This window comes from Clupea harengus, chromosome 4 (genome assembly GCF_900700415.2).
Source record: "Clupea harengus chromosome 4, Ch_v2.0.2, whole genome shotgun sequence".
NCBI classification, from domain to species: Eukaryota; Metazoa; Chordata; class Actinopteri; order Clupeiformes; family Clupeidae; genus Clupea; species Clupea harengus.
Genome location: NC_045155.1, coordinates 18,729,923 through 18,737,473, shown reverse-complemented (window position 1 = coordinate 18,737,473; position 7,551 = coordinate 18,729,923).

The window sequence follows — 7,551 nt, the reverse complement described above, 5'->3', positions numbered from 1 at the left end:
CTTTACAACCATCTGTAACATCACGTCCTCATGAGCGGGTTGCCTTAGACATTATGGGACCTCTACCTGAAACGCCGTTGGGAAATAGATACATCTTGGTCATTAGTGATTCTTTTTCTAAATGGACCGAAGCCTTTCCTATGAAGAACCAAGAGGCACGTACAGTTGCAAAAATCCTGGCAGAAGAATGGGTACGTCGGTATGGCACACCGCGTACCCTTCACTCTGATCAGGGCAGGAATTTTGAGTCACAGTTATTTAAAGAACTGTGTAGATTGTTGAGTATACATAAAACCAGGACTAGCCCATACTCACCTCAGTCAGATGGAATGGTAGAAAGATTTAATCGAACATTGCTATCCATGTTGGCCCTATTTGTAGACGCAAACCATCTGAACTGGGATGCTCTGTTACCCTATGTCACAATGGCCTATAGGAGCAGTGTGCACTCAAGCACTGGGTTTTCCCCCTTCCGGGTGCTCTTTGGTCAGGAGATTATTTTGCCAGTAGATAGTGTTGAATGTGGACAACCAAGAAAAGTTTCAATCTGTTAATGATTATGTTTCCAGAGTGAGTGATGTTTTATCCACTGTTGTGGAAGCAGTGAAGAAACATCAAATGAAGGCCTCTGAAGTCAAAGTTTCTCTTTTGGTTGCCAAAGTTAATTTCCAGTATTATTCTGTCGGGGAGTGGGTTTGGTTGAATGATAAACCCCGTTTCTTTGTTTTAAGTCCCAAGTTACAAAGAAAGTTTCGGGGACCTTATGAAATTGTTGAGTGCATTTCAGAAGTGTTGTATAGAATACAGCCAGAAGGGGGTGGTACAGATAAGGTTGTCCACTTCAATCGGCTAAAATCATTTGTGCCTTCTTCCTTTTCAGAGACCCCGTTGACAAGTGGCATAGAAAACCCGTCTGCAGCCACAGCCAGACCCTCCCAATCAGGCACCAGACCCTCCAAATCCGCCCCTGGACCCTCTCTGTTTAAAATACCGGTTTAAAAAAGGTGGTGGCAGTATCAATATCAGTAACCAGGCAGTTTCATTACAATATGTTCAGGGCTGCACTGTTTGTGTTTGTTGTTAGTGAAGTACCTAAATGATTCCATTGAATTTCATAGTGAATATTGAGTGACTTACAAGTTTGCATTCTGACATAATTGAAGTGTGTGTGAAGGAAACAGCACAGATCAAATTTTGCCCTTCTTGTTTTTCTTCTTCTTGCAGCAGCACTTCTTGACGATGCAGAAGCAGCACGAGACGCTGAGGAGGACGGCGACGATGACAATGGCCGCGATGGCCCAGGTGGGCACTGTGATGGAGAAAGAAAACAGACCACAGACCACAGACACAGACACTTGCTGGGAAACCAGTCATAGCCATTGCTCTCGGACATTTTAATTATAACCGCCTATACGTGTATTTGGATCTAAAGGTGTTATGAGCTCACCGTGAGGGAAAAGGAACATGACATTATATTTTTTTTAAAAATCATTACAAATACCATTTAAAGACAAATAAAAAAGCATCTCACTCACGTGGAATTTTTGTCATCTCATTGAGAAACTTGTTCTTGATATCACCGAACATGGCTTTGTTGACATCTGTGGAGATGACATCGGCTGGCGTGGAGCTCCCTTGGCCCGGGGCCACTGTCATGGCACCCGTCGGCTCTGAGGTCACCATGGCATCTGGCTTGTTCTTCAGCAAGTTGAACTTCATCTTCAGTGGTCAGATTCTAACTCGGTTCCTATAGAAACAGAATACAGCCCCATTATGTATATGGCCCGACATAGACAATAGTCAGGGTACAAACACTAAGCATTATTAACCATTCGTGGTCTGTTTTTGCACTTGCATTGGTATGCTTATTTCATGGCTTGAGAAGAGGTGTAGTAGGTATTGCTGTATCCCACTGATAAAGAGGACCACCTGGAGAGGTGCATGGTGATACTACAGGTCCATCCCAGCCATGTTCACTTCTTGATTTCATCCCATAGAAAATGTGTCCTGATCAATCATGTAGTGTTTTCAGTAAAGCTAGTCTGGCATTGTAATACACAAAATACAGCCATTGTCAGCATGGTTGGTAAAATGAAGGAGACAAGGCAGCTAAATCTCACATCAATGCATATGAAGGGTGTTTTTCTCCCTGAGTACTGGGTCATGCTCAGTTGAATAACTGTATAAATGAAGAAATGTGTGGCCCTGCAGGGAAGCTTTACACAGATCCCAGAAATTTCTTGACGGCCAGATTTAGCAAGACCACTTCAGCATTTAAATGCCCTAACTGAAACTAGTTTCATTTGGGAAAAAAACAGTGCAATATGGCAGAGATCTCATTTCAAATCTTTAATATAGCCAGTGGCTGTTCCTATCAGGTTAGATTAGATTTCAGTCCCCTTGGAATACACCAGAGAAAACATATTGATACTGTTTAATGCATTACTGTTTATTAACTGAGATGACAACTCATTTAAGTTTGACTGATTGGTTGGCACAGGCTTGATTATCCCTGGACCATGTCGGAAATACATACAACACTCTAGGCCCAGAAAGCCTATTCTACGCTGAAAATAGAAGTGTCATCTCAAGACAACCAATGAGGAGGCAATAACTGCAGCTCCCTATGCAGCTCCCTGTCATTGATTTGGGCATATGACCTAAAATCTCTCAGGAATTGGTACAGCCACTATAGATCAGCGTAAAAAGCCACATTTGTACGCTTCTCTTTGGGGAAACACAATAATCACTCTTGGAATTGGCTTGTGACGCAGCTGTTATCAGAGAGGGCCATTAGCAAGGCTGGGCGTTGCTCCTATTTGAATGTGACGCCCACCATGATGTATGCACCATTCACTCCTCCCTCTTTTGTCTGAGGGGGATTAATCAATCAGGGGAAGAGATAGTGACCAATCTTCATTTAAAGCTGGGAGAGGCCAGCCAAATGAGCATTACTTCTGCAGCAATGGAGATAGCTAAGAGTAGTGAAGGGGTTATAAGCACAGCTTGTTTTAGTATTGTTAACAAATTCATGGAGAACGCCCTGGTTGTTTGTGGAGAAACAGATTTTCTTAGTGGACCAAAGGAGGATTTCACGAGAGTAAAATGCTGAACGTTGTATTAAACATCAGAAACCTATTGACTAAAAGAACATTCCATACAGTCACAGAATTATAAGGAGAAGGCCTCAGATTAATGCATATTTCCTTCGGGATTAATAAAGTATCCATCTATCATCTATCTATCTATCTATATCAACTTTTTGGATATGAAAGTTCAAATTCACATAAACTTCCAATGCATTTAAGAAACCCAATGTATTTTGATCAGAAGTCAGAGGAGATTCAAGGCCTACAACACCCTCCCCCATAGTGAAAAGCTGCTTTCTCCATCAAGATAGATAGATAGATAGATAGATAGATAGATAGATAGATCCCCAAAGGGAAATTGCAGTGTTGCAGCCGCAATTCACATAAATCTCATAGGCCTATAATATATATATATTACAGCAGTCCCTATTACAGCTGAAAGAGCCTCCAACTGAAAACACACTGCTGTTTGATCAGTAGGTTGTGCAGGGTATGTGAAGTATTGTCTATTATGTTGGGCAGTTTGTGCAACATCCCTCTCTTAACAACCTCCTCTAGGGGCTCTAGGGGTCCGCAGCACAGAGCCAGCCTTCTTTATCAGCTTCTTCAGTTTCTTAGTGTCACTGGTTCTGATGCTGCTGCCCCAACAGATGGCTGCAAAGACAATTGAACAACAGCACAACAATTGCAACAATAGACTGGTAAAAAGAGAAGCAACATTTTGCTGCACACATTGAAGAACCTAATCTTCCTCAAATAGAGTCTGCTCTGTTCTTCCCTTCCAGGCCAGTCTGTTGTCAAGGTAAACACCCAGGACCTCCACCTATTCTCCAAGGATGGAAATGGTGTTCAGCTTCGTCCTGCTAAAATCCACAACCATCTCCTTTGCCACATTTAAGAGGAGATCCCACACCATGCCACAAAGTGGTCCACCAGGTCCCTATACTCAGTCTCTTCTCCACCACTGACACACCCAGCAAGTCAGTTTCTAGAGATGACAGCACTCTGTGTTGTATTATACAGGGTGAAGAGGGAAGGTGAGTGCTGCTGTGCTGCTAACCACCTGCTCAGACACACATCCCCTCAGTTTCACAAACTGTTTTGTCTGTCTGTCAATTAGTCAATAATCCAGGAGGCTGTGAATGTGTCTACCTACATTTTTTAGAGCTTCGGTAACAGCGGTAAAGGCAGGGATGTGTTAAAGAGCTTATGGATATTTCTTTATAAACTAACCACTGTTTATGGACAACATCTATAGGGTAATTACATGAGACGTTAAAATCATCAACACATTTCATTATTTATTTGTCTTTTGAAAACTGTTCCTACCGAAAAAGTGTTTTTTTGTTTAAGATTACTATGTTGGAACAAACACATATTACTGCCTTCTGTGTTTAACACAGAAATTTGACATGAATGCACTTCCTCAAATGGTGCCAGAGATCCCGGGAGGGACAGGGGGGACGTGTCCCCCCCTACCATAAAGTTGTCCCCCCCAAAAATCATTGTAAACACAAATAAATCATTTTTAATAATATAGTAATATTAAATAAAAGCCCGACAACACAAGCGGTGCTAATTATAAGCGTAAAACAATGTGTTTTTTAAGTGTTTAAAATCATTATCCCCCTACTCCTCAAAGTGGTTTGGTTCACATGCTATTTCCAACGGGCGGGACTACCGTCAGCTCCCTGTTTCAGTCAGTCCAGTAGCCTACACACCATGGGTCGGCAGCAGGCAGCCCCCGGACCAATCCTGTCCGTCAGCTTTTTTTTTTGGCCTGTCAGATTATTCCAATCGTAGCCGAGTTGTTGTTGACCCTGTTGACAGGCTCACACATTAGGCAAGCTGATGCTTAGCAGAAATGAGAGAGAACACCAGGGCACCATGATTTCAATTTTTTATTTCATCAGTCGTCTTTAACTGAACTTCAGGCCGACAGAAGTGTTGCAGCAAGATATTTGCGTTAGAGCGAAATAAAAAAAACATAGGTTTATGTTTTGCAAAATGCGACAACTTTGTTGAATCGTGGGTTTGTTTGTTTGACTGTTCTCCTGAAAAACACATAGTTGACATACAGAACCCCCTAGAAAATAATATTTCATGAGGAAACCTTCATATTTTATTTATTGAGATGAGAAGAACAGTATGGAAGGACAGGAATTACAGTCACTGCCAAATAACAGAGCAACAGAGTTGGATTTAGAGAGAGAAATAGAAAGATGAAATTGATATTTTCATTTTTAGAATTCTTTTGAAAAAATAAGCTTCAATGTTGATGTCAGATAGACTCATTACAAAATAGTGTATTGCATTTTACATACTAACATTCGCTGTTCAGGTCTGTGTAAGAAAAAAGGAAGTTTCTTTTGTGGTTGATGTAGCAATCTGTGTTTGTAAGAAAAAGGAAGTTTCTTTTGTGGTTGATGCAGCAATCTGTCTTTATTCCAGTGAAGTGCGCAATCTTTATTCCAGTAAAGTGCGCAATCTTTATTCCAGTAAAGTGCAGTAACGAAGCACGTGGAACATACCCCGGATTCAGCGGAACTGTTCCAGACAGTTTTACAAAATCAAACGTCCTGTATGAATAAATGCATGCTGATAACTTCAGTAAACTCAAGATAAAACAAGACTTGTGGATTCACTTGAAATTCATCATCTTTATTCTGCAAAGACAAGTGTTAGCTAGCTGTCTGCAAGGTAGCAAACGCAGTACGAAGAAAGCATACAGAGAGAGAGGGCGATAGGGCCAAGACAGTAACTTTTTCATGTCCCCCCCAAGAATTACTCTCTGAAATGTTAGCATGCATTGTCCCCCCCTACAAAGAAATGGTATCTCCGCCCCTGGCCACAGTACTTCTAGAAACCTAGTCTATCCACATAAACTTGCATGGGACCTTCAGGAAGTGTAACTGTATCCATCTGAAGACTAACATTCCTCAAATTTCGTAACTGTATTCCATACAATAATCAACATTATATGCAAGAAGATGCTTCAGAGCCTTGTACCTCTCAAGATGAAAGCTGAGATTGCAACTCACCGAGGGTTTTTGCTGCGGTCCCCTGGATAAACTTCCTCACAGCGGGTTTAGGAGTCCTTAAGATTAAAAAAGTGTCCAGTGTCTTCTCTCAGATCATCTCTTTTATTGTTCCGCTTTGAGGGAATTTTGTTGGACTGTGCACAGGAAAGGGAGTGAAATAGAGGAACTGACTGACTTACAGGGGAGCGGCTAAGACAGACTGATGCCCAGGAACTGACTGACTTACAGGGGAGCGGCTAAGACAGACCGGCTAATGCTTTTCTCCCATTAATTATGAATGTCCCCGAGGAGGAGGCTGAGCAGGGCAGAGACGGAGGGCTGCCTCTCACATTTGTCATAAATGAAAGTGGGGGCGCGGTCATAGGAGATGCGTATGGTCAGCACAAAAATCACATGAAGCCACCAAAACATTTGGTTTGGGGAAAAGGATTTGTTTTTGTTGTGATGGGTTTATGAGTTCTTTATGCCATTGATACAAAATTCATAAGTGTGTAAGCATTTCTCTTCAAGAATAAACATCTATGAATGTGTATTTCAATTTCAAGGAACCTTAACAAGGAAATCTCAGTTTTACACTAATGACATTTAAAATGTGCGTACGCTTTTGGCACAGAGCTCAGCCTCTAGGTTCCTTGTCGCAGTTCACTGCGACATAACAGTATGGTACATGACACTAGTCATGAGCCTAAATCGAAGCATTTATCCATTCACACCTGAAAGGCCGCGAGATCTGTCAATGCGCACTCCTGAGCCCGGCCCCTCAGGAGTCTATATCTTGGATTACGCATCAGATCTCTGTCTCTTTGAAAACTTCGCAAGATACGAAGTGCCAGATCCGAGTGTATCCTCTACGCTACCAAAAGTCAAAGAGTTTTGTGTGCTTTTGCTCTCTACGGGTTGGTGAGTGTCCGGGTTCTTTAACCCTCACTAGCTCAGGGCGCTGCAAAATTTGTTGGCTCAACTTCATTTTGGAAGTAATAGCTGCTATCCTGGCTGCCTAGCTGGCTAAGTTTCTGACTAGCCTGCTAGCTTGCTAACAACGTGTTCGTTGCTGATAGTGTGCTTGTGTTTTAATACTCTTCTCTACTTTGAGATAAAAAAAAAAAAAAAAGATGTCCAGACACTACCCCGACTGCGGGCACACCCCTGTCAAGGGTGACCGCCACCGTCGGTGCGTGACCTGCCTCGGCAGGGACCACGCAGTGGTCGCGCTCTCGGGCGATGACCCTGTCTGTGCCATCTGTGCTAGCCTCTAGCTAGCTAAGGCTACCAGGCGCCTTGCGCTCTGGAAGCGCAAGGACGCCGAGGGGGCTGCACCGGCTCCATCCGGGGCTAAAGCACCTGTAGGACCGAGTGCGCCTCCAGCCGTGGGCTCTGTGAGTGAGAGCAGCCGCCTTGCAGCTGCAGCTCCACTCTCGGGC